Raw genomic sequence first — 26,353 nt, 5'->3', positions numbered from 1 at the left:
CTTCTACTTTCTTCTCTTTCTTTCCTATTTCTAAATGAAAGAAAACGGAGTCATGATTGAGAGTAGTCGCTATTGGCACGGTCAATAAGTTGTTTCGATGAGTTTTCTTCGGGAGTCCGATATGGAATAATTAACAATAACAAAAGGTTTATTGGAAGTTACTCTATTGGAAAATAATCTGGATTTCAATCAGTAAGTGATCTTTCGTAATCGTCCTCGTTAAAGAAAATTAATTTTAGCGACTCCTCTCCAACTCTACATTAGCTCTTTTATCTTCGTTAATTTTTGTTTTCTTTCAATTTTGGCTAACCGTGACAGGATCTGTTGCCCTAGAAACGACGGTTTCTATGGCAACGGCACAGAAGTTTTCTTTCACAATTACCAATTATTGATATGACAATAAGAAATGTACCCCTCCCAAAATTTAAGATTGGTACACAAATACACCTGTGTCTTATGAAAAAGTAATAAATCCTGTAGTTATTCAATAATAAAGCCGGTCAATAACCTTTAAATTTTGAATATTTGGCCATAAGAGGAACACCAATGGGTCCTAGAAAACGTTTACCAAATTATGTTATTTTATAATTCCCAAATTTAAAAGAGAACATAAACATATAAAGGTAATAAACCATATAATGTGCTAAATACTTATCAAAGGGTCAATAACCTCCGAAATTTGTTTTTTGGTAGTTCTTTACCCATGAAAGGGAACGATGTGGACCATCCAAATTTATAGTGGTACATATTGAAGACCTGTACGAAGATACCAAATGCTTATATTAAACAATTTCTAAAACTGAGTGGATGAGTCAAGATACCCCTCCCAAATTTTTTTAAAGGGTGCATCAATGTACTCATGTCTTATGATAGGAAATGAACCTATATACATGACCATATGACCATATACGGTATAAGACCGCTTCAAACGGAATAAATTGGGCCAAAAACCAAACACGTGATACAACATATTGCTTATGTTTATATTTTGGCATTTTTTTTACTCATGAAAGGGAACAAGGTGGACCACCCAAATTTATCATGATACATATTGAGGTCATGTACTATGACAGCGAATGCTTAAATTGAAAAATTTCCAAAATTTAAGGGATTGGCTATGGTACCCCTCCCGGGGTGCATCAATGTACCTATGTCTTATGATAGAAAATGGACCCCTATACATGACCATATAATCATATTAGGTAATAGGACCTCATCCAAGTGAATAAATTAGGTGAAAAACGAAACACGTGGTTGTACTAAAATTTGGCAATTTCGTACCCATGAAAGGGAATGAGATGGACCACCCAAATTTATAGTAATATATATTAGGGTCCTATACTATAATACCAAATGTTTAAATTGGGCAATTTCCAAAATTTAAGGGGTGGGCCAAGGTACTCCTCCCAAATTTTCAATGGGTGCATTAATATACCCATGTCTTATGAAAAGTAATGGACCCCTGTATACGCTCATATAAACATATAAGGTAATAGGGCCTCATCCAAGGGGATAAATTAGGTCGAAAACCAAACACGTGGTACAACGTATTGCTTACGTTTATAGTTTTGGCAATTTGGTACCCCTAAAAGAGAATGAGGTGGACCACCCAAATTTATCATAATACATATTAGGGTCCTATACTATAATACCCAATGTTGAAATTGGGCAATTTCCAAAATTTAAGGGGTGGGCCAAGGTACCCCTCCCAAATTTTTCAAGGGGTGCATTAAAATACCCATGTCTTATGAAAGGTAATGAACCCCTGTATACGCCCATATAACTATATAAGGTAATAACACCTCATCCAAGGGTATAAATTAGGTCAAAAACCCCCGAAATTTGAATTTTTGGCAATTTTTTACCCATAAAAGGGAACGACATAGACACCCAATACTGATAGAGGTACATACTATGGTCCTGGGCTACCATACCAAATTTTTAGATTTGGCTATTTCCAAAATTTAAGGGGGGTGGTCCTATGTACCCCTGCCAAAATTTAGGGGGTGGGCCATGGTACCCCTGCCAAAATTTAGAGGGGTGGTCCTAAGTACCCCTAGGTCATTGACCCCGGCCAGGGACCATGGGTCCTGAGGCAGGGACCCAGGGGCCAAAAAGTTTCCTCAAGTCAGGCCCATACTACTCATGAAGAATTCTAACATAACTTTGTGTATTAACAATACGCAAAAAAAGAAAACTTTTTTTTGTTCTGCGAAAAACGGCTTCAGGGGCAAAAGCCACCACCCAAAATTTTGAAAGTTGACGTCCGAAAGGCAAGAAGAAGTGAGCCGAAGTGAATAAAATTGTGTACAGATATTGCAGACGTGAAATGAGAATACGAGTTTTGTACTTTCCTGGAAAAAAAAGTAGGGTGGTGCACAGACCCCTCCAAACCTTTTATAAAAAAATCAAAAGTAATAGTAACAGTATGTCAGATGTGTGTAAAGGAAATGAAGAATTGCAACATAACTTTGTCTATGGACAAAACACAGAAAGTAAATGAATACGGGTTTTTTATGTTGTGCGGGAAAACGGTTTTTGGGGGGCAAAACCTCCCAAACAAAATTTTGAATGTTGACTCCCGAAAGGCAAAAAGAAGCGAACCGAAGGGAGTGAAATTGTGCACAGATATTGTAGACATAAAGTGAGTGAATACGGGTTTCGTATTTTCCTGGAGAAATCGGTTGGGTGGGGCACCTACCCCTCCAAACCTTTGATCACAAAAAATGAAAAATGCTAGTAACAATATGTCAGATGTGTGTGTAAAAGACATGAAGAATTGCAACAAAACTTTTTGTATGGACAAAAAATAAAGGAATATGTTTTTTCTTTTTTGCGGAAAGACGGTTTTAGGGGCAAAATAACCCAAAACCAAAATTTTGAAAGTTGACGCGCGAAAGGTAAGAAGAAGTGAACTGAAGTGAATGAAATTTATACAGATATTGTAGACACAAAATTAGGGAATATGGTTTTCGTATTTTCCTGGAAAAAACGGTTAGGTGGGACACGGACCCCTCCAAACCCTTCTCACGAAATATAAAAATATCTAGTAACAGTATATTAGATGTGTGTAACGGACATGAGGAATTGCATCAAACTGCGTGTGTGGAAAATACGCAAAAAATAAACGAATACCTTTTTAAATTTTGGTTAAAAACGGTTTTGGTTGGCAAAAGCTCCCGTCTACAATTTTGGAATTTGACCCCAAAAGACAAGAAGGAGTGGACCGAAGTGAATGAAATGTGCATTAATATTGTAGAGGTAAGGTGAGGGAATACGTGTTTCGTATTTTTTTGAAAGAAAAAAAAATGTCAGTGAACCGAGGCGTTGAGTTGCGGGAGAAGTGGACCGAAGAGAAAGCAATTGTATTTAGATATTGGATATGTAAAATATGGCCTTCCGTGTTTCTCAAGTGTCCTGTCTCCATCCGATTTTTTCAAATTTGGCAGATCAAGTAACAGCAAACACAAACAGTAAAGCGTCTTTTATAGTATTTCAGGAGGCACCTTTAATCCTTGCAATGTTTTTTCAGCATAAAGAAAAACACGTGTCGATTTATTTCCAGTTTGCTATTGATATGCCAAATTTGAAGCAAAACGGATAGGAACACTTGAGAAACACGAGAGCCCTTATTTTACATATAATATCTACACACAATTTGATTTGCTTGGGTCCACTTCTTTCTGAGCTATTACGGTAATATTTTCTTTTTTTTCGGATGGGACCTAGGCCCCACCACTGTTTTTCCGCAAAAAATAAAACATGTTTCATATACTGTTTTGCAAATAGTCCCTTTACGAAGTTTCGTTGCAATTCTCCATATTCTTTAGGAACTTTTGCGTATGCTTATTTGCACTTTTGATATTCCGTAATCAACGGTTAGAATGACCGTGCTCACTCAACCGCTTTTCCCAAGAAAATACGAAACCCAATTATCTCATTTTTCGTCTACAATATCTGCGCACATTTTCATTTAATTCGGTGCACTTCTTCTTGCATTTTGGAATCAAATTTCAAAATTTAGGGTGGGGGCTTTTGCCCCCTAAAACCGTTTTTTCCGCAGAAAATAAAAGAAAAACCGTATTCGTTTATTTTTTGCGTATTGTACACAATGTGTCGTTCCAATTCGTCATGTCCTTCAAACACTTCTGTTATTAGCAGTTTTGATTTTTCACGATCAAAGTTCTGGAGGTGTGTGTGTCCCACCTAAATGGTTTTCTTTTTTTTCTGGAAAATAAGAAAAACGTATTCCCTCATTTTATGTCTACAATATCTGTGCACAATTTCATTCACTTCTGTTCACTTCCTCTGGCCTTCGGACCTTAAATTTCAAAATTTTGGGTGATAGCTTTTGCCCCCTGAAACCGTTTTTCAGCACAAAATAAAAAACCCGTGTTCCTTTATTTTTTGGTATGTTCTTCATACACAAAGTTTCGTTGCATTTCTTTGTGTCCTTTACACACATTTGTCATGTTGTTATTATCACTTTCAATATTTCGTGATGAAAGTTTTGGAGAGGTCCGATCCCCACCTAATCGTTTTTTCCAGGAAAATACGAAACACGTGTTCCCTCATTTTATGTCTGCAATATGTGTGTAAAATTTCGTTTACTTCGGTTTCCTTGGTTTTTGCCTTTGGGGCGTCAACTTTCAAAATTGTGGGTGGGGTCTTTTGCGACTTAAAACCGTTTTTGCGCAGAAAATAAGAAACACGTATTCGTTTATTTCATGTGTAATATCTACCTTCCAAATTTTATCAAAATCGGAGTGTTACATTTCAGAAGTGTTGCTTGTTAATAATAATATATCTTTAAAATTGTATGAACAAATAGAGGGAATTAAAGCGAAAAATTGGGATCAATTGAAACTTTCGGCTCCTACCAACATACTGTATTTCTGACAATGCTTCCATTATCAAATAATGTATGTAGTTTTATTTAACATAGAATTGCATAAGCCAAAACAGTAGAAAACATTCTCATTGTTATAACTTTTCTTGAATTGATTTTGAGCTTAACGTCCCTTTCAGCAGCGAAGCTATATGAAACGTGGACCTACTAATTAACGTCGAATCCGAATCACATGAACTCCCACCGGGAATCGAACCTAGGTCTTCCATGTGTTAACTTTATTGAATTTGGACTCGAGCGCTCTCAAGCGGATTTGAAAAAAATGAAAAAATGAAATGAAATCTTTGAGTTTTACGTCCCACGTTTATGCCGGTTAGGCTAAAGGAGACGGTGATGATGAGTAATGAATGAAATGGTGGAATGAAGAAAGTTTTTTTTTTCATTCGCTCAGCCGCGTTACTGTCAGCCGGTGCCTTGAGCATTCAAAACCGGCGAAGTATCATCATTCCGAATGATTTCTCTTTTGGGTTTATTTATTTCATAATTTTGAAGAAGGAAAGGGAAGGGGAAAAGGACGTGAAACCAAAACAAGGGATTGGAGAAAAAATAAACACAAAACGAACAAAAAAATAACTAAACTTAATGTTTGCTTAGCTCTACTCCTGGAGAAAAGACTCGTGGAATGAAGAAAGTGGGAGGAAACGGGAGAACCCTGAGAAAACCCACGCACACGGTGTTTGCTCACCACAAAGTTCACTTGGTGGGGGCTGAGATAGAACCCGGGACCCCGAGCACCAGAGGTGAACGCTCTACCACTGAGCCGCCGCGGCCCCTCAAGCGGATTTGAGTCGGTGGACTTGCCACCTCTGAGTTTTTCAATGAATGTATTTCTTAGTAATTATTTTAATTTTACTTTTGAAAAGGTGTAACCATTTTGCTTTTTTAAAAAAAATCCTTGAATTATACGTAGTCAGTGTTGAATACAGGTTTCATTTTTGTACGTGGCAATAGTAACTTCCATGGTTCCCTCTCTTCTACATCTAGACACAGAAATATTGTTTTTAATAACCTCCAAATTACGATTTTTATCAATAAAGAGTAGATGTCCTACTAACTCTTGTATCGATTTCCTGCTAAGCAAAGATAAAGTGAATCTGAAAAGGTAGGGGAACGGTAGGTAGCGGCATGACGTCACGCCGTCCCCCATGCCTATCTTTGCCCATTGTAATTTCTTAGGAACTGGGGGGACGCCGTACACATTTTTTGGAGGTGGGGGACAGGTGCTGCATTCCCAAGCACTTTTACCTCTGCTGCTAAGTATTAATTGCTGTAAGGACTAACGAAAAATATTATGTGGTACTACTACTACTACTACTACTAATAATAATAATAATAATAATAATAATAATAATAAAGGATCAGAATGATAAATATATTTTTTTAACTTTCAAATACAATCCCTGTGGGCTTTCGCGAATCTGGATGTATTGTTTTTATGAGGAATAAAGATGCTTCAAACAACAACGATTTGTATAAAAGTCTTATTAGGTGTTTTAGAAAGAAGTAAGGAACTCACAAGTCACAACTGATCATGTGTCTGTTTTTTTAGCTCAATGTTACAAGGCACAGAAGCCTGCGGGCATTTTGCTTTTTTTGCCTGAGTGTAGCTTCAGTACTAAAATCAAGACTTTCGTTCTGTCGTTGGCACGTGTCGAATCAGCTTGTTTGCTGTACGATGTTTTGCCTGCAGGCGATCGACTAGATAGCTAGCTGGAAGAGTCAGGAAAGAAAGAAATAAACAAAACGATATGCTTGTTTCATGGAGATATGCTTGCTTCTTGGCATTAAGTGTTTGAAAACCAAAACTGTTCTGAGTATCCATTTTGTTATTTCCATAATAAGTATAAAGGGAAATGCTAATTCTCATATATAGTAGGGGCAGGCACGTAGCCAGGATTTCGTAACGGGGGGGGTCCGTGACATGAAATACTGTGGTCATCACAAAAGGGGCTCGATCACTCTAAACTATATTACTGGAACATATATTGGTTCGTTTAGCCAGGATTTCGTAACGGGGGGAGGGGGAGTGGCATGAAATTCTGAAGGCTCAGGAGCTCGATCAATCTAAACTACTTTACTATCAACATATATTGTTTGGTTAGGACAATAAAATGAGGATATGTTGGCAAGTATTTTAATAACAAACTATGAAGAAATTTCGAGCAAAATAATAATAATAAAAAAAGGATTGAAAAAGATTTTGCAATATTTACGACCTTCTCCTGTTTATTCAAATTTAACAATTTTCCTTTCGTTATGACCTCAATTAGTATAAAAAGTACACACTGAATACTGTCTTGTAAACTATCTTCTAATATAAATAAAATAAAGAGTTTGTTTGTGTGTTTGTCTGTCTGTCTGTCTGTCTGTGTTCGACCTGGGAACCAGGCGAGTGGACCGAGAGTTACCAAATTTTGGTCAGGGGTACCTTGGCCCAGGCCTCAGATCAAGACGAAGCGTTTTTTTAATTTCGAAACAGTGGGGTATCAGGGGGAGCGTTTACCGGAACCGGCTTGGGAACCAGACAAATTGTCCGAGAGTTACCAAATTTTAGTCACGAATACCTTGGTCCAGGCTCCAGACCAGAGTTAAACGTTTTTGTCCAAATTCAAACCAGGGGGTCTAAGGGGGACGTTTACCGGGACATGTAAAAGTAGTAGAAAATGACCGATATTTATTTATTTATTTAACAATCACCAGATACAGCTCAGAGGCCATTTTACATTGAATATCCAACAACAATCACAATGGAAAGGATTTGGGAAGGTATCGACCAGGGCCTGTTTAGTAGGTGCCATCCCGGCATTTGCCTGGTAGGACTGAGGGAAACTCTGGAAAACCTCTCAGGATGGTAGGCAGCGGGATTCGAAGCCACGACCTCCCGAATGCGAAGCCAACGCTCTACCACTTGAGCTATTAGTGTCGAATTCATATTTTCGCGTCGCTGAAATCAATGGTGAAACTCCAGTTGCATTAATTTCTAAATTCACGCTATGCGGCTCCGGGCCGGGGGTCACCGGAGGGGGTGAGATACCAAGACATGTAAAAGTAATCCAAAATGACCGATATTAGTGTCAAACCCATAGTTTTTGCGGTCGCTGAAATCAATGGTGACACTTCCATTAGCAATGACTTGCAAGTATGCGGGCCGGGAGTCAGCGGGTGGTGGATACCGACACATGTAAAGAAATAGCCCAAAATGACCGATATTAGTATCAAATACATAGTTTTCGCGGTCGCTGAGATCAATTGTGATACTCCCACAGGCGTTGACTTCCAAATACAGCCCCTGTGCGAAGCATGTGTATATTCAACTAGTTTTACAATATATGCGTTCCTTTCTCTGTTGAATCAAATGCTAACAAAACTTTCTTTCAACATATTTTTTTGTTTTTATTATTCCGTCAACTACTGTCGGTTCCAAATGACAAGTTAAAGGATCAACAGAAAATTGTCCTTGAAATAACATGTTTGATACTGCAAGGATGCGATGACGAAAAGTTATGATTAAAAATGTCCACGCTGTTACACAACGGCACTTATGCTTTCGAAAGCTTGAACTCTCCCTGACTAGTAGCAGGAATTCTGAGAATTCTATAACTTTTCTTGAAATTTCAAATTCCCTGACTCCTCCAGAATACCTCGCTTACCTCGCCACCATATTGCAAGTAATACAAAGGTCCTCATAACAAAGAGTAAGCAAAATATTCCTGTAGTTTTCTTTTTAATTTTTAACGCTGATCCTTCTTTTTGTAATTTCATTTTGTTTTAACCTTCCTTAATTTTTTCATTTCTGGTTTCGAAGGGGGGATCCGGACCCCCCCCCCTTGACTACGTGCCTGGTAGGGGTAAAACTGAGGGGGAACGCGAGGGGAACATTATATATATATAATAACATAGCATATTTCTTTCCAAAATTTTATAAAAACTACGTAAACATCTCCGCGAATAATTACCTGTACAAGAATATTGCAGCTAACAAGGTACGACAGTTTCAGAAAATCTATCTATGTTGTGTTCAAGTGAGGGAAGTCTATTCATCTTATAAAATGAGTTTCGAACTGTAGAGCGTAGAGCAAACTCGCTTATTTGTTGCATCAACTGACAAAAGTTTATATACTGATCAAAGAGAAGTCTTAGGAAAAACGGACGACATACTAAATGCTGGTACTTACTGTCTGTTAGGTATATTTATATCAAAATTGTCTAATAAATCTAGAAATGAGTAAAAATAAAGAACGGTCCGTACAATTCTTTTACTATATATATTTTATTTACATATCTGCGTTTTGAATGACATCGAGAACCCAATTCTTTTCCCTTTCTAAAAATCAAACTTGAGACTACAGGGGCCTACGTCTCAAAACTACTAGTCTTGTAATGCTAGTGAAACTTCTCAAAATCAAATATTTTACACTTGTATATACTGTAAAAAAGCGGCAAATTAAAATTGTAAGCAATAGTACTTAGAAATGAATTTTACTATTATTCTAGTATTTCTGCGTCATGATATTTCATGGATTCTCAAAAAACATTACAAGACGAGTAGTTTTGAGAAATAGACCGCTGCTGTGTTAGACACACACACAACTGGGGAGTGAATTTAAATGGATTAATTAATATTTATTTTAGAAAACGAAATGTCAAATGGAGCCGAAAGGCCATTTTATACCGAAACATTAATAACAAAGGCAAAGAAATATGGAAATCAGGCAGAGCATATGTGCGGAGTACATCATCCTGGGGGCCGCGGTGGCTCAGTGGTAGAGCGTTCAATTCTGGTGCTTGGGGTCCCGGGTTCGATCCCAGCCCCCGCCAAGTGAACTTTGTGGTGAACAAACACTGTGTGCGTGGGTTTTCTCGGGGTTCTCCCGTTTCCTCCCACTTTCTTCATTTCACCATTTCATTCATTACTCATCATCACCGTCTCCTTTAGCCTAATCGGCATATCCGTGGGACGTAAAACTCAAAGATTTCATTTACATCATCCTGGTGATATTCGCCTGGTGGGACAGAAGAAAATTGTGGGTGAACTTTAATAATAATAAAAAAATGCTTCTTGATATCACTTATTGATTTTGCTTTATGGATCTATGGATCTATGGATTTGATTTTAGTTTGATTTCAGCTTCGAGTACCGTTCAGCAGGGAGGCTATATAAGACATGGACCTACAGCGAGGGAATACGAACCCACCGGAAATCGAACCCGGGTTTCCCGCGCCAAAGACGCGTATGCTACCCACATAGGCCTGAGGGAGCTCAATGGAGCTATAGGGATCAATATTAAAACTGGAAGAGTAAAATTGTTTTACGATTTCCGGTTTCAGTAGAGAGAAATAGGTGAAGATGGTATTTTTCTTGAGATGCTCAATCGATTTTCGAAAACTGTCGCTATCTACTACCAATTTATTTTTATGGCGATCAATGTTAAAAACGAAAACGGTTTATTCCTACCACTTCTGATTTCAATGCAGGATTAACGGAAGAAAGAAAGCTTATTCTTGAGACGTTGTTTGAATTCCCGAACACTTCTCAGCCTCTCTGACAGTTTTTACTCTATGAAACTGAATATTGAGACCGGAAATAGTAGTAAATTTCTACCACTTCCGGTTTTAATAATGAGATACGGTATAGGTGGTAAATTTTCTTGACGTTTGATCGATTTCCGAAATCCTCTCGTCCCTAGTTATTTCCGTCTTTGATTTATGGCCATTAATGTTGAAACTGGTTGTAGTCGATTTTTACCACTTACGGTTTAAATATAAGGTTGTTGGAGGAGACGGACACGGAACCTATTCTTGGGGTGCTGAATGGATTCCAGAAAACTGCTTCTCGATATATCTTATCGTCTTTGCTCTATGAAAATCAATATTGAAACTGGAAGTAATAGTAAATTTCTACCAGTTCCGGTTTTGATAGAAAGATAGGGGTAGAAATGGCACATTTTTGAGGGACATTGAATCAATTCCCTAAACTTGCTTGTCGCTAGCTATTATGACCCGCAAGTAGTCGATCTCTATAACTTCCGATTTATATAGAAAATTGACGGAGGAGATAGAACCTATTCTTATGACGCTAAATCTATTCCGGAAAATCCTTCTCAATATATTTTTTTTTTACCGCTTTTGGTCTGATACCTGTCAACAGGCAGATCCGTTCTATTAGACTTCCAATACTTATGCATAACATCGTTTGGAAGCATAATAAACAAAGAAAGAAGAAGTATTATTCTTTAAATCTATTTTCGTGCAGATTAAGGATATGGGAATTTCAAGAATTCTTTTTGCATCAGTTATTATGCCCTGAATAATAACCGGGACCATAGTGGCTCAGTGGTAGAGTGCTCACCTCTGGTGTATAAGGCTCCAGGTTCGATTTCAGCTCGCGCCAAGTAAGCTTTGTGGTGGACAAACGCCATGTGTGTGGGTTTTCTTGGGGTCCTCACGTTTCTCTCACTTTCTTCACTACAGCATTTCGTGTTCATTCTCATCATCAGAGTCTCCTTTAGTGTATCCGGTATAAGAGTGGGATGTAAATCTAAAAGACTTCATTTCATTTCTAAATAACAACCTAATGTATTCTACAGCGTTCTATTCTTGGTTAATAACCAATAATAGCGTACAGATTGATGATATGCTTGGAAATTGATATGCCATAAAATCGACTATTCATGCTAAAAAATGCACCAACATCTCTCAGCTAGTCACTACAAGCAAGAATGATATCTGCTTCGTTCAGATAATGTTCCTCATGAGACGAGACGAGAAGTAAGGTTTTCTCGTCTCGTCTCCTATGTTTAATAGGCCTAGACTAGTCTCGATCATTGAAGACTTTTTTCGCTCTTGTCTCGAAATTTTATTACTGAGTTTTGTTAATTTATGTTTAAAAAATTTATGTCTTATTTTTTCTTAATTTCAATTAGGAGTTTTCACAACCGTTCCGCGTCACGATTGTTCCACGAATAGTGTGATATAAGAACATTTAAACCACGTTTATTATTGGAGTAAATTGTGTAATGACTAGGATATTTTAAACGTAGGTAAATGCTCTTCATATTGCTTTTATATCATCATTTGTGTTGTACGTATGATGGGAAAACGTAATAATGAAATTATTTCTGTGGGTATTAGCCCGATAGCCCCTAAATACGCCACTGATCAAAAGATTTTTTCATAATTTTTAGTCCATAAATACAGGTTACACTTCATAATTTTACTAAATACGTATGTTCATTGCATTGTTCATATAGAACAATATCATGGTGATGGAACAAACTTTCTAGTGCTGTATCTCAGTTACGTGAGTTACAAGTTATCCGCCTACATAAATAAGTTCTTCGTTTTTGAGTTGACGGGTTTTATCCGTAAATTTTCCAAAACAAGTGGCCACCGAATTCTTGTTCTGTCTCTCTATTTAATTAAATTATTTGGTGAGCGTGAAATGTAAAGATCTATTTTCGACGCAAGTGTTAATAAACCGGGAAGTAACTACTTATCTATCTTTCTTTTCCTCTTTTAAAAATTAATAAAATCACTTATGTTCTGTCTTGTAGTTTATTTATAATAATTATTATTATTTTCAAAGTGTACAGTGAATATTTTAAATATATATTTTAAACATTCTATACAGAAGAAATCGCTACTGCAAGGTTTGGTCCCACGAGAGGTTAGATGGCTAAGTTTTATCCCTCGAGGATCTAGCCAGGCTAGATTTCGTCTGGCAAGATTTTCTTTATGTGAGATTTCGCCAGGCGAGATTATGGGCCGTGAGATTTTGGTTGCGATGTTTCATTCGCAAATCATCAACAAATTTGGGTGGATATACGGACCAATATAGCTTTCTGTGGATATATTTTTATTGATTTCATGCAATTTGTGATCATTCCTCTGCGACAAGACCATTACTTTTCATGTGTCGGCCAAATGTGATTGAGAGTTTGATAAGATTCCTCAGCGGAAAATAATAATCCCAGTTTGCGACCAACCGATAATTGGTTCTTTATGTAAATCAGCAGAGTAGAAGTGACACACATTACAGGTATTTTTCTCTAAAATTATGAAGTGTTATGAACTACATAGGGAAAACAAGAATAAACGTCTCTTTGTTCAAAAGTGACGCAATTGTAGATTCCTAAGAAGTAACGTAACGTTGGTCAGAAAACTGAGTCAAAATACTATAACACACACACACACATATATATATATATATATATATATATATATATATATATATATATATATATATATATACAGGCCATACTGTTCCATAATTCGTGTAATTTTCTACAGCACTGGGAGAGGATGAAGTTTTCACACCATTAATATAAAATTTGGCACTCTTATTGAGAAGTATCTGAATTTTCGAATTTTTAAAGTAAATAGGAGAAAATTGCTGTTTAGCCCCCCTTTTGGGGGTGTAAACACAAAAGTTCATTTTTACTTATGGGAGATGCAATGTTAAATTTTGGAAGCAGTTTTCTCCAATAATTATTCGTAAAGATTTTGGGGCAAATGAGTTGTATTTGTTACGAAATGCAAAAACACTCATTCACAAAGCTAGTGAAGCCATCTCAAACATTATTTTGGGAAGCCCTCTTTCGGGGGGCAAGGGGCGTAAAAAGATGGTGGGTGATGTGTTACCAAAATCCTTAAATTTATTTTCGGAGTGCCAGTAAACGTCAGATTAATCACGAATGTCACAGAATCAATGCTCCAATGCTCCTTACATGTGAGAGTGACTGATAATGGGGCTACAGCCCCCTTTCAAAAGTGAGAAAATCACCATAAATATCCTTAGTAGAGACATAAGGGAAGAAGTTATTTTTTTTAATTAATGTGAAATTTGGTGTCATTGTAGCAAAAGAGTATGCATTTTTGAAATCTGGAATGCTTTTTGGTAACGCACCGCCTTAGGGGGCACAGGGGACGAAGCATTAGACGATGTATCTTTATAAAAATTCAAAATTTTGTTCCGGAAATGCCAGTGAGCGTCAGATTTTTCACAAATGTCACAGAATTAATATTCTAATGCTCCTTGCATGTGCCAGTAACTTATGTGGGGCTATAGCCCCCTTTCAAAAATAAAAAAATCACCATTTATATCCCTAGTATTGACATACGAGAAGAATGATTTTTCTCGATTAATGTGAAACTCGGCGTCGGGTTAACAAAGAGTTATGTATTTATCAAATCTGTAATATTTGTTTTGGTAATGTACCGCCTTAGGGGGCACAGGAGGTGAAGCATAAGTTATTGGATCTTTTTAAAGTTTCAAATTTTATTTTGGAAAATCCAATGTGTGTCAGATTGATCACAAATAATACAAAATTAATATTCCGATGCTCGTTGCATGTGCCAGTGACTGATATTGGGCTACAGCCACCCTTCCAAAAATCACATAATTTACGGTAAATATCCTTAGTAGCAACGTACGGGAAGGAGGTAAATATGCTTTACAATTAATGTGCAATTTGTCATTATTGTAGAAAAATGTTTTAATTTCTTTTTAAATTTCGAATCTAGTGTTAATGAATATCGTCTGTCAGTGTAACAGATTGAGGATATAGCTTCGTTTTTTTGGCATCACTGGAATATAATCAAAGAATTTTGCATTTTTAAAAACTAGATTGGTCTCTTCTTATAGCATATAATCATACATAAAGTTACCAGCACATTTTTTGCACACTTAAGCAAACCAGCTCGAAATAGAACACAAAATGACAATGGAAAATGCCGCAGGGACCCCGAACGAAAAGAGAAGTAATATTTTAAAAATTAAAATATTGTTTTCTTTATTCATAGAAAAAGCGTATATTTTCCCTACTTCTTCTACAATAACTTTATGATCCCACTTCCCACGTACTAGCCTACTCGTATACTGCACATGTAAGCACATCAGGAAATCGTATACTATGGGCACATGGTTATAGTAAAAACAAATGTCTCGCGATTGATAAGGATTAGGTTGAGTCAGGCTATACCATAAAAACAACACTTTTCTTTGGCTCCGTTGTCATTAACTAAATTGCTTAAATATTTCATTAATCTAAGTGTAAGACAGATAAAATGAACTTACTTTATTCGGCATGCTCTCGTAAACGAGCAAGACATGAATGAATTAATGCGATTTACTAGAGCCACTGTGAACACCTTCTCCAACATATCTGGATGACTACGCTCTGGACAATTCTTTGTTTTATGTTGCCCAATAAGGAGGAATGGACGTAATAAAATTAAGACACATGCACCATCAAGGATACAAGCGAAAGAGTGTTATTGTATTTTCTAACTAAAAATGCAAATTTACCTATGTCACACTACCATTAGGCAAAAGAAATTCTGAGTCCACACCCCTAAAAGAAATCCACATATGGGTATTATCTTATTGTCACAAACATTTATTTTCTAAAAAATAATGCCAAATTTCACATTGTAAAAAAAAATGCTTCTGCCAGTAGGTCTTTGCGTAAGAATAATCATATTGAATTTATGATGCTTTTCAAAGATAGCTGTAGTAACATATTAGTCACTGGCACATAAAAGCACTACGGAGTATTAATTCTGCGCATCTTGCAACTAATTTGACACTCATGAGCACTCCCAAAATAAAATTTGGAATTTCTATCAGCCCCCTCCCTATGATCCCCAAAAGTACCAAATTACCCTCCGTGCCCTGTGCCTCCCATTCCCAAAATAATATTCCAGATTTTTACTAGCACAACGCCTAATTTCACATTAATTGACAAAATATAGCTTCTTCCGTATGTTCCTGCTAAGGATATTTATTATAAATTTTTAATGTAATTGTTGAAAGGGGGGCTGTAGCTCAATATCAGTCACTGGCACATGCCAAGAGCATCGGAATATTAATTTTGCATTATTTACGATCAATCTGACACACGCTGGATTTTCCAAAATAAAATTTGAAACTTTAAAAAGATCCAATAGCTTATGCTTTACCCCCTGTGCCCCCTAAGCCGGTACATTACCAAAATAATATTCCAGATTTGGTAAACGCATAACTTTTTGCTAATTCGACGCCGAGTTGCACATTAATTGAGAAAAAATCATTCTTCCCGTATGTCAATACTAAGGATATTTATGATTATTTTTTTTATTTTTGAAAGGGGCTATAGCCCCATATAAGTCACTGACACATGCACGGAGCATTAGAATATTAATTATGTGACATTTGTGAATAATCTGACGCTCACTGGCATTTCCGGAACAAAATTTTGAATTTTTATAAAGATCAATCATCAGATGCTTCGCCCCCTGTGCCCCAATAAGGTGGTGGTTACCAAAATAACATTCCAGATATGAAAAATGCATACTTTTTTTGCTACAACAACGCCAAATTTCACATTAATTGACTAAAAATACCTTCTTCTCGTATCTCTACTAGGGATATAAATGGTGATTTTTTATTTTTGAAAGGGGACTACAGTCCCACATAAGTTACTGGCACATGCAAGGAGCATTAGAATATTAATTCTGTGACATTTGTGAAAAATCGGACGCTCACTGGCATTTCCGGAACAAAATTTTGAATTTTTATAAAGATACATCATCTAATGCTTCGTCCCCTGTGCCCCCTAAGGCGGTGCGTTACCGAAATAGCATTCCAGATTTCAAAAATGCATACCCTTTTGCTACAATAACGCCAAATTTCACATTAATTAACAAAAAATAACTTCTTCTCGTATGTCCCTACTAAGGATATTTATGGTGATTTTCTTACTTTTGAAAGGGGGCTGTAGCCCCATTATCAGTCACTCTTACATGTAAGGAGCATTGGAGCATTGATTCTGTGACATTCGTGATTAATCTGACGTTTACTGGCACTCCGAAAATAAATTTAAGGATTTTGGTAACACATCACCCACCATCTTTTTACGCCCCTTGCCCCCCGAAAGGGGGGCTTCCCAAAATATGTTTGAGACGGCTTTACTAGCTTTGTGAATGAGTGTTTTTGCATTTCGTAACAAATACAACTCATTTGCCCCAAAATCTTTACGAATAATTATTGGAGAAAACTGCTTCCAAAATTTAACATTGAATCTCCCATAAGGAAAATGAAATTGTGTGTTTACACTCCCAAAAGGGGGGCTCAACAGCAATTTTCTCCTATTTACTTTAAAAATTCGAAAAATTCAGATATTTCTCAATAAGAGTCACAAATTTTATATTAATGGTGTGAAAACTTCATCTTCTCCCAGTGCTGTAGAAAATTACACGAATTATGGAACAGTCTATATATAATATATAGACAGTCTATATATATATATAATTCAAAATCACGTTTTCAGTCAAAAGTAAAAAAAAAAAAACATTTTATTTGTTTACCTTTGGAATACCAATATATAATCTAAATGATCTAGACCCTCAAAAGTATTGTAATATTTATTTATTTATTTTGTATATTACTGTTACGCACACGCCTAAAATGCCATGATTTGTTCTTTCATTTTAGAAGACATTTCTTTTAAAGTTATGTTTTTTTAAGAAACATTTCGTATTTTGGAATGCAAAGTAATGATGATAATGCTTTTACGATAATGCTGTTTTCCTTCTGTCGTATCTTCCTTTTTCACCTCGCAAAAGTCGATGTTTGGTAAAAAATGGTTGGAAAATGAAAATAGGGATATTTCACCCTGTTTGAAACGTCTTGTTAAAAAATACTGAACTTAGAAGGTAAATTCTGTACCACCAGACATGTCAACTCTGACGCGAAATCGTAGCAGTTATAGTAGTATTAACTGTGGTCGTAGTAGTAATAATAGAAGTAGTAGTAATAGAAGTAGTAATATTAGTAGTATTAAAGTACTTTGCAGTCTTGAATAAAGAGTCAGTTTCCCAAACACACTACGATTAACATAGACTGACAGTAAGACCGTACGAACACGGCAAAGGCAGGGGTAGTGGAGGACATTTAAGGAAAAAAATGACAACATTAGTTTCCAACCCGTCTTTGTGTGCCCGGGCCGGCGTGGCTCGGCCCGGAAATACATGCACCCGGTTCGGACCTATAGCATTTGTGTCCGGGCCGAACAGGACACGCCCAGCCCGTGCAGGTCTCTGATTCATATCCACTGCAAACGCTGTTTTTGTTCTATTTTGACTTTTATTTTAGTACTCAGGCGAGAATTGTGTTCTATGTCTTAATTTTCTGCTTTCTTTCACATATGGAAATATTCGTTTACGTATCTAAATGTTTCATTACGTATGGAGAGCTAAATGACAAACAAGCATGTGCTGATATTAATACAAACTTTCGAAATATTGTATTATTAAGTATTTTAATCAATGTTGCTTTTTTATACAATTAATAAAGTCTTATTATATTTAAAAGAAGAAAAACACATCTGCAAAATTTCTCCCGATTACAAAGATTGGCTTCGAGGTTCGAACCTGGGTTACTTTTCTCCGAAGCTACCCGAAGCTGGACTTTGAAATTTTTTGCCTCAAAATAGCAATAAAGAATGCCCTCGACCTTTGAGACAACATGTACCTTTCGGGAGTCAACTTCCAAAAATTTGGGGTGGGTTCTTTTCCCCATAAAACCATCTTTCTGCAGAAAAGAAGAAAAAGTATTCCTTTATTTTTTTGTGTATTTGTCCATACAAAAAGTTACGTTGGAATTCGTCGTGGCCTTTACACACATATGACATACTGTTACCAGCATTTTTTATATTTCGTAATCAAAAGTTTGGAGGGGTCCGTGCCCCCTAACCGTTTTTCTCAGGAAAATACGAAACCCGTATGCCCTCAATTTAAACCTACAATATCTGTGCAATATTTGATTCACTTCGGTTCACTTCTTCTTACCTTTCGGGCGTCAACTTTCAAAACTTTGGTGTGGGTTCTTTTGCCCCCTAAAACTGGTTTTCTGCAGAAAATAAAAAAAAGTATTCCTTTATTTTTTTGCGTATTTGTCCATACAAAAGTTTCATTGGAATTCTTCGTGGTCTTTATACACATATGACATATTGTTACCAGCATTTTTTATATTTCGTGATCAAAGGTTTGGAGGGGTCCCTGACCCCTAACCGTTTTTCTCAGGAAAATACGAAACCCGTATGCCCTCAATTTAAACCTACAATATCTGTGCAATATTTGATTCAATTTGGTTCACTTCTTGCCGTCTTTCGGGCGTCAACTTTTAAAATTTTGGGTGGGTCTCTTGCCGCCTAAAACCGTTTTCCCGCAGACCATAAAAAAACGTATTCCTTTATTTTTTGCGTATTGTCCATACAAAAAGTTGTGTTGCAATTCTTCACGTCCTTTACACACATCTGACATACTAGCACTTTTCATATTTCGTGATCAAAGGTTTGGAGGGGTCGGCGCCCCACGCTTCCGTTTTCCCCAGGAAAATACGAAACTCGTATTCCCTCATTTTATGTCTACAATATCTGTGCACAATTTAATTCACTTCGGCTCACTTCTTTTTGCCTTTCGGGCATCAACTTTCAAAACTTTGGGTGGGCTCTTTTGCTCCCTACAACTGTTTTTCCGCAGAAAATAAAAAAACGTATTCCTTTATTTTTTGCGTATTGTCCATACAGAAAGTTTCTTTGGAATTCTTGTTGGTCTTCACACACACCTGACAATCTGTTAATAGCACTCTTGATATTTCGTGATCAAAGGTTCAGAAGAGTCCGGGCCCCAACTAACCGGTTTTTAGGTAAATACGAAACTCGTATTCCCTCGTTTTATGTCTACAATATTTGTGCAAAATTTCATTCACTTCCGTTTACTTTTTCTTACTTTTTGGCGTCAAATTTCAAAATTTTGGGATGGGGTCTTTTGCCCCATAAAACCGTTTTTCCGCAAAAATAAAAAACCCGTATTCCTTTGTTTTCAGCGCATTGTCCATACAAAAGTTTCGGTGCAGTTCTTCATGTCCTATACACACATCTTACATACTGTTAGTAGCACTTTTGATTTTTCGTTATCAAACGTTTGGAGGGGTCGGCACCCCACCCGACTGTTTTCTCTAGGAAAATTCGAAACGCGTATCCTCATTTTACGTCTGAAATATCTGTGCAAATTTCATTCACTTCGGCTCATTTCTTTTATTTTGGGTGTCAACTTCAAAATTTTGGGTGGGAGATTTTGACCCCTAAAACAGTTTTTCGCAGAAAATAAGAAACCAGTATTCATTTATTTTTTGCTTATTTTCCATACACAATGTTTCGTTGCAATTCTTCATGTTCTTTACACACATCTGACATACTGTTACTAGCGCTTTTGATATTTCGTGATCAAAGGTTTGGAGGGGTCGGCGCCTCACCCAACCTTTTTCTTCAGAAAAATACGAAACTCATATCCTCATTTTGCGTCTGTAATATCTGTGCAGAATTTCATTCACTTCGGCTAATGTCTTTTTAACTTTCGGGCGTCAACTTTCAAAATTTTGGATAGGGTCTTTTGTCCCCTAAAACCGTTTTTTCGCAGAACATTAGAAACTCCTATTCCTTTATTTTTTGCGTATTGTCCATACAGAAATTTATGTTGCAATTCCTCGTGTCCTTTACATACATCTCAAATACTGTTACTAGTACTTTTGATATTTCGTGATCAAAATGTTTGAAGGAGTCCGTGAATCACCCAAGCCATTTTTCCAGGAAAATACGAAACCCGTATTCCCTCGTTTTAAGCCTTCAATATCTGTGCAATATTTCACTCACTTCGGTTCACTTGTTCTGACCTTTCCAGCTTCAAATTTAAAATTTTGGGGTGGGTTCTTTTGCCCCATAAAACAGTCTTCCCGCAGAAAACAAAAAACCCGTATTCCTTTATTTTTTGCGTATTGTCCATACAAAAAGATATATTGCAATTCTTCATGTCCTTTACACACATCTCAGATACTGTTACTTGCACTTTTGATATTTGGTGATCAAAGGTTTGGAGGGGTCGGCGCCTCACGCTTCCGTTTTCTCAAGGAAAATACGAAACCCGTACTCCCTCATTTTATGTCTACAATATATGTGCACAATTTCGTTCACTTCGGCTCAATTATTCTTACCTTTCGGGCGCCAACTTTCAAAATTTTGGGGTGGGTTCTTTTGCCCGCAAAATAATTTTTCCGCATAAAATGGGAAACAAGTATTCATTTTCTTTTTGTGTATTCTCCATACACAATGTTTCATTGCAATTCTTCATGTCCTTTACAGACATCTGACACACTGTTACTAGCGCTTATGAAATTTCGTGATCAAAGATTCGGAGGAGTCCGTGCCAAACTTAACCGTTTTTTTAGGTAAATGCGAAACCTGTATACCCTCATTTTATGTCTACAATATTTGCACACAATTTTATTAACTTCGGTTCACTTTTTCTTCCCTTTTGGCGCCAAATTTCAAAATTTTGGGATGGGGTCTTTTGCCCTATAAAACCGTTTTTCCGTAAAAATGAAAAACCCGCAGTTTTTGTTTTCAGCGCATTTCCCATTAAAAAATTTCGTTGAAAGTCTTCATTTCCTTTACACACATCTCACATACTATTAATAGTATTTTTGATTTTTCGTTATCAAAGGTTTGGGGGGTCGGCGCCCCACCCAACTGTTTTCTCTAGGAAAATACGAAACCCTTATCCTCATTTTACGTCTGCAGTACTTATGCAAATTTCATTCACTTCGGCTCATTTCTTCTTGTCTTTCGGGTGTCAACTTTCAAAATTTTGGGTGGGAGCTTTTGACCCCTAAAACAGTTTTTCCGCAGGAAATAAGAAACTCGTATTGATTTATTTTATGGTTATTTTCCACACAAAATGTTTCGTTGCAATTCTTCATTTCCTTTACACACACACCTCACATACTGTTATTAGTACTTTTGATATTTCGTGATCAAAACTTTGGAGGGGTCCGTGCCCTTTCCAACAGTTTTTTTTTTCAGGAAAATACGAAACCCATATTAACTCATTTTACGCCTACAATATGTGTGCACAAGTTCATTCATTTCGATTCACTTGACTTTGCTTTTCGTTCGTCAACTTTCAAAATTTTGGGTGGGTGCTATTCCCCGTAAAACCATTTTTACGTAGAAAATAAAAAAACAGTATTCGTATGTTTTTTGCATATTATCCATACACTAAGTTTTGTTGCAATTCTTCATGTTCTTTACACACATCTCACATACTGTTACTAGCATTTTGATATTTCGTGATCAAATGTTTGGAGGGGTCCGTGCCCTACCCAGCCGTTTTTTAAAGGAAAATAAGAAACCCGTATTCCCTCATTTTTTGTTTATAATATCTGTGCAGAATTTCATTCAGTTCGGTTCACTTCTTCTTACCTTTCGGGCGTCAAAGTTCAAAATTTTTCGTGGAGGTTTTTGCCCCCTAAAACTGTTTTCCGCAGAACATTAAAAACTCGTATTCCTTTATTTTGTGCGAGTTGTCCATAGAAAAAGTTTCGTTACAATTCTTCATATCCTTTACACACATCTCACATACTATTGCTAGCATTTTTTATATCTCGTGATCAAGGGTTTGGAGGAGTCCGTGCCCCACCCTACCGTTTTTTCTTCAGGAAAATATGAAGTCTGTATTCCCACATTTTACGTCTGCAATATCTGTGCACAATTTTATTCACTTCGGTTCAGTTATTCTTGCCTTTAAAGTGTCAATTTTCAAAATTTTGGGTGAGGCTTTTATATTAAACCTTTACTTTATGTAACTTTTTCTTTTTTAAAATTCTTTTTTTGGGGGGAGAAGGAGAGAAATGTTTTTTTCTGATATGTGTCTTTTGCAATTCATCTTTTTTGAGGTGCTTAAGTAAGATCATTTTGTAACTTTTTATGTCATCCAACTCCGTCACGATAATAAAATTGTCATTCTTAACAATTTATTTTATTTCCTTATTTTTCAGTTTGCCACACTGATATATTTTTAACAGAATTGAGGTTTGGTCCAACGCCTTTCGAATTCGGAACCCACCCAACCACCGAGCTTTTTGGGTTGCCTACTATTGCAGGAAAACGAGAATTGCAGGTGGTAATGCACTTTTGGAGTTGTGTATACATGTGAATGGAATTGTTAAATATACTGCCTTCTTGCAAAAATACAGAAAAACAACCCCCCGAGGAGTTCACATTCCCCCCGGGTGAAAATGTCTGAATTCAACACTGTCTCAGAGTGGATGCTGATTTTGCAACGCAAAGAATTCGGCATAAACAGCACTTTCCCCCCCTGAAAACTGCTCTCATAAAGCTTCGTCTTAAAGCAGAACAGTGAAAGGAGTTCCAAATGGAAACCTTCTATACAATTTGTGACACCCCTTTTACAAATATTGAGGAGAGTTTTGCTCCAAATGAACATTTAATGAAAGATTGTGCGCCTTTGGAACCAAAGAAATTTTAAGAAATAAAGAAACGTAGATTACCAGATGGTGCCCTGAAAACATTAGCAGAAAATACAGAAGTCTGCAAACAAACTCTGCCATGCAAACTCGAACAATTTGCGATCCATTATAAAGATTACTTCAAGAATCTGAAGGATGCTTCTACTAGTTACTTCGATGTGATTCAGTGCCCAGCTGATTCTGGATATGAAGACGGATGGGATGAAAACAGAACGGAAGATCTGGATCACCTGAATCCTCGCAGTTGTAAACAGGGTTGCATTCACTGTGCGTTTACACGCGTGTGTGAGCTGACTTTTAATAAAATTCACTTATAGCAATTTATATTATGTACAAATATCTTACGACTCTTCCAACTACGCAGGTAACATGTGAACGCTCATTTTCTAAGTTGAAGATGATTAAATCAAAACTGAGGTCACTTTTGGGGCAAAGTCTACTGGAAAACTTAATGCTTCTTAACAATGAATATGTCCATAATTTTCATGTGAATATGTACCGGTGTTATTACAAGAAAATAGGGACATTCCATGTCAAATCAACGAGTCATCAAGTTTGACCATCTCAGATTTGTGTAAAAATTTGTGTACAGCTTTATTACATTGGGAGATGAAAATATCCCAAATATTACTTCTCCCTCCTGAAAGTGTCTCCATACAGGGTGTTCAAAAATGTCAAAAAATTGCATTTTTCTGATACAGTGATTATTAAAAATTGTTATAAAATGGTTAATATGTGAACTAGAAACGTGAAACAAACACCATTGGAAAGCTTAAAGATTGCTCTACAGGTTGTACTATATTAAAAAACCTGTAAAATAAAAAATAACACTTCAAAAATTCAAATTCAAATATCAATTTTGAATTTAAATTTTGAAATGTCCCTCTGAATTTTCTCAAAATTGTTCAGATTGTAGTCTCATATGTGTGCTAAAACACCACAAAGTTGCATTTTGGGCACTCAATGGGGTCCGATTCAAAATTCAACATAAACCAAACATTGCACGATATTGACCATGTGAATATCTGGATTCAGATCGATAACCATTTGCCTGGAGTTATTTCTTGTAGCATCAAAGGAATTTATATTCAATTTCATTTTTTTTCTTGATGTATTCATTTGAATTTACACAATTATCCACCTTTGAGTTATTTAGAGAGATATTACGTTTCTGAACAGTACTCAATACAAGTCATTATTCTTGTTAGTCAGTATGGATGTTTCTAAATTTATATTGGCTACATTGCTACATTTTATTTTCTTTCCTTTGTTTCAGGATTGTTGTCACAGATATGTGGAAGTGGATAATTGAAATAGGAAAAATAATTTCTTGACTAATTGTTTGTGCTGAAAGTGTGTAAAGTGATTGTGAGCAGTGTCACTGTGTTTCATAACACATTTGATACAAATATTGTGAAAGGGAGGAAAATATATCCCTCCCTTTCATAATATGTTCTGTAATAGCAATTCTGAAACAAAGGAATGAAAATAACATGTAGCAATGTAGCCAATATAAATTTAGAAACATCCATATTGATTAACAAGAATAATGACCTGTATTAAGTACTGTTTGGAAACGTAATACCTTCCTAAATAACTCGAAAGGTGGATAATTATGTAAATTCAAATGAAATTATGTAAATTCAAATGATCAAGAAAAAAATGAAATTGAATATAAATTCCTTTGATGCTACAGGTAAATAACTCCAGGCAAATGGCTATCGATCTGAATCCCGATATTCACATGGTCAATATCGTGCAATGCTTGGTTTATGTTGAATTTTGAATCGGACCCCATTGAGTGCCCAAAATGCAACTTTGTGGTGTTTTAGTACACATATGAGACTACAATCTGGACAATTTTGAAAAAAATTAGAGGGACATTTCTATGCCAAATTCAAAATTCAAATTTGAATTTGAATTTTTAAAGCGTTATTTTTTATTTTACAGGTCTTTTAATATAGTACAACTTGTAGAGCAATCTTTAAGCTTTCCAATGGTGTTTGTTTCACGTCTCTAGTTCACATATTAACCATTTTATAACAATTTTTAATAATCACTGTAACTGAAAAAATGCAATTTTTTGACATTTTTGAAAACCTGTATGGAGACACTTTCAGGGGGTAGAGGTAATATTTGGGATTTTTTCATCTCCCAGATTCCAGATTCCTTTATTACCATCTATTGCCACATATCAGACTTCTCCATTGTACATTTTCAGCACACGTAGTTCCAATAGTGTGCAACACTGTACAACTACACTTCACTGTTAGGTTTAGTGATAACACAGCATTTTAAATCTGTGCACACTTGTATATAATGCTATTTATAATAAAATATTTTTATGCTGAGCTGGCAACACTGTTTCACCCATGGCAACAATGTTTATGGTTTCCGATAGGGCATTTTGTTCTCATTACATTGTGCAACTTTTGTTTTGATTGCTTTAACGGTTTTCAAGATATTTACTTTAAACATAGCTAATTCCATGATATAAATCATTGGACATTCAAATTTTGAATCCCCGTAGTCCCTATCCTTCTGGTCCATAGCACCTTAAATTTTGCTCATGTTCATTTCTCATGATGCTCTATCAGATGTGCTATGTGACATTCAGATTTTAGCGACAACTTGTGGGACCTCCCGTGTGAGTAATAAACGGGTTCAGTGGGTCCCTAGGTTTGTTGACCCAAAAACATAAAACATGTTACGAAAATAATCTAAAATTTCACAATGATTAATTCTTCCTATAACAGAATATAAGTATACAGTACCGAGTAATAAACGGGTTTAGCAAGGACTCCTGGGCTTGGGTACTCCAAAAACGAAAAAAAAAAAAAAAAAGCTACGAAAGTTGTAAGTAATCTGGAATTTCACCACAATGATTATTTCTTGCACATAAGAAATGGTCCTATAGGTTTGGGCTGGGGGGACAAAAACAATATATATATATATATATATATATATATATATATATATATATATATATATATATATATATATATATATATATATATATATATATATATATATATATATATATATATATATATATATATATGTGTGTGTGTGTGTGTGTG

The 26,353-nt window shown here is 36.1% G+C and overlaps 1 protein-coding gene across 4 annotated transcripts in view; it reads right to left on the bottom strand.

Annotated features, from left to right (window-relative positions):
* LOC145683947 (endoglucanase E-4-like) overlaps window positions 1-26,353 on the bottom strand; it is a 428,679-nt gene that overhangs the window by 98,069 nt on the left and 304,257 nt on the right. The gene's annotated exons all lie outside the window — the stretch shown is intronic.

The sequence above is a fragment of the Thermobia domestica genome, chromosome 4, assembly GCF_964235325.1.
Source record: "Thermobia domestica chromosome 4, izTheDome1.hap1.1, whole genome shotgun sequence".
In the NCBI taxonomy this organism is placed as follows: domain Eukaryota; kingdom Metazoa; phylum Arthropoda; class Insecta; order Zygentoma; family Lepismatidae; genus Thermobia; species Thermobia domestica.
This window is presented reverse-complemented; position numbering and strand designations above follow the sequence as displayed.